At 80.2% G+C, this 2,500-nt stretch overlaps 1 non-coding gene across 1 annotated transcript; it reads left to right on the top strand.

The window, feature by feature from the left end:
- Positions 1–2,298: 2,298 nt before the first annotated feature.
- On the top strand, positions 2,299–2,451 carry LOC131094708 (5.8S ribosomal RNA). The gene has a single exon (XR_009115751.1). It is a non-coding gene; the product is annotated as a 5.8S ribosomal RNA (ribosomal RNA).
- The last annotated feature ends 49 nt before the right edge of the window (positions 2,452–2,500 follow it).

Below are 2,500 nucleotides of genomic sequence, written 5' to 3'. Positions count from 1 at the left end.
CTCGGCACGGCCCCTCCCGGAGGCGCGCCCGTCCCTCCCCTCGCTGCTTCGCCCGTCGAGCGACGGCCGGCCGTCCGGCCGTGGCACCCGTCGGCGGCCGATGTGGAAATGGCGAGGGAGCGGGTGGCGGGGGCGCCTTCGGGGCTCGGAGGAGGCGGCTCCTCCGGCCCTTCCCGCACCGGGGAGCGGGGCTTTGCCACGTCGGCGGAGCTCCCGCTCTCGGGCCGAGCGGTGCCCCTCGCGCGGCCGAGGGCCGAGCCCTCCGGGCGTTCCGGGCCGCGCTTCGGGCCGCGCGCTGCGCGCGCGGGCGCGGCGCGCTCGGCGGCCGGGCCGCGTCCCCGCGCCGGCGGGGCGGCCCGAGCCGCGGCGGTCCTCTCGGGCGCAGCGCCGGGCTACTGAGGGAAACCCCGGGCCCCGAGAAGGACGCCGCGGTGGTGGCGGCAGACGGCGGGCGCGCCCCCGCCGGTGGACGCTCCCCCGAGGGCGGCAGCGGGGGAGGCACCCCGGCGGGGCCATGCAGGTCGTTTCCCTCGCCCCAGGGCCAGGTACCTAGCGCTCCGCGCCTCGGCGGTTCCCCCGCCAGGTTTCCCCCCTCGGCGTCGCCAAACGCCGCTGCGGGGGTGCCGAAAGGGGGCCGGCGAGCCGGGCGGCGGTTTAAAGACTCGGGCGGCTCGGCGCGGCCCGCCGTGGCGGCGGCGGTGCCGGCGGCGGCGGCGGCGGCGGCGGCGGTGGTTGTCGCCGGGCGGCGGTGCGGCGCCACTGAGGGGTGGGGAGCAGCTACTCCCGCCGAGCCCCTGCGGTGGTGTCCGCGGCCGCCGGCCGCGCTCCCTCCGTCGCGGTCGTCGTCGTCGTCGTCCCCGCCGCGCGCGCGCGCGCGGGGGTAACCGCGCCGCGCCGGGGAGGGGCGCCCTGCCCCCCCCTCTCCGCGGCCCGGCCTCGGCGGAGAGGCCGCGTCGCGCGGTCGGCCGCGGGGGCCGACCCGCTCGCCTCGTCGTAACGGGCGACGCCGGCAGAGAGCGCCCGCTCTCTGCCTTTCCTCGGCCGCGGGGTTGCGGCCGCCGGGGCCCGCCGCGCTCTCTCCTCGGCCCGCTTGCCGCGGTCTCTCGCGCGCGCGGCGCCGCGTCCCGCGCGTCCGGCCCCTCTCCCCTCGGCGGCCTTTCCTCCTCGAACGCACCGGCGGCGCCGTCCGCCGGCCGTCCCCCGCCCGGCTCGATCGCCCGCCCGCCCGGGGGGCGAGCGTCCGGCGGGCCCTCCGTCGGCGGAGGCCCGCGAGCGCGGGCGACCCCGTGCCGAGCGGCGGCGGCGCCGCTCGACGGGTGTCCCCCCCAGCGGGGACGGTCGGCCGGAGGGCGCCCGCCGTCGCCGGCGGCGGTCCCGTCCCGGGCCCTGCACGTCGCGTCCTCCGTCGCCCTTCCCGGCCGCGTGTGGGCCGTAGGAAGGCGTGCGGGCGGCCGCGGGGGCGCTTCCCCCGCCCGGTCTCCGCGTGAAAACGAGGAGAGCGGGCGTTGCCCCCCGGCTCAGCGCCGTACGCCTTCCGCCGGGCGCGTGCCGAGGCAAGGGGCCCCGGCGGTGCGACGCGGCGGCGGCGGCCCCGGGAGTGCGGCCCCGGCGACGGCGGGGCCTGCCGTCCGGCAGGCCTCGGGCGCTGGCGACGCCGGCTCGGGTCTCGGTGGCGTCCGCCTCCGGGGCCGGCGGCGGAGCGCGTCCGCCCGGACGCTGGCCCGCCCGGCGGGAGCGGTCCCGCCGGGCGGGAAGGCGCGCCGGCGGCACGGCCGTCGTCGCGTGCCGTCTCGAGCGGGGTGAGGCCGCCGTGGAAGAGAGAGAGCCGGCCGCGCGGCGGCGCGGCGGCGCGCCGCGAGCCCCGCGGTGAAGGGGGCCGAAGGGGAGCCGGCGTGTGCGGGGGCCGACGGCCGCGCCCCCGGCCGCGTGTGGCCCGAGCCGTGTGTGTGCGTGTGCGCGTCGTCCCGTGAAAGCGAGAGCGGGCGGGCCGCCGTGCCCCCCGCGTGCCCGGCGCGCGCCGCGTGGCCCTCCGCGCGGAGGCCGGGCCGAGCCCGGGCGCCTGGGCCGCCTCCGAAGGACGGCATGTGAGGTCGGCGTCTCCCCTCGCGGGGGGAGGCGGTCGGGGGCGCGGGCTCCCCCGCCTCTTGGCGGTCCTTCGGAGCGTGGGCTTCTCCGATCTCTTTTTTCCCCTTCCGTTTCTCTGTGTGCTCGTACGGTCGAAGCCAGGCGCGCGCCCGCGCGTCCTCGGCGCGAGAGACAAAGGGGCCGCTCGGCGTGAGCGGCGCCCGAAAGCCAGACAACTCTTAGCGGTGGATCACTCGGCTCGTGCGTCGATGAAGAACGCAGCTAGCTGCGAGAATTAATGTGAATTGCAGGACACATTGATCATCGACACTTCGAACGCACTTGCGGCCCCGGGTTCCTCCCGGGGCTACGCCTGTCTGAGCGTCGCTTGACGATCAATCGCCGTCCGGGGGCCACCCCGGCGGCGCGGCTGGGG

The sequence above is a fragment of the Melospiza georgiana genome, chromosome 30 (genome assembly GCF_028018845.1).
Source record: "Melospiza georgiana isolate bMelGeo1 chromosome 30, bMelGeo1.pri, whole genome shotgun sequence".
NCBI lineage: Eukaryota > Metazoa > Chordata > Aves > Passeriformes > Passerellidae > Melospiza > Melospiza georgiana.
Note: the sequence above shows the minus strand (reverse complement) of the source record. Positions and strands in the feature narration are given on the sequence as shown.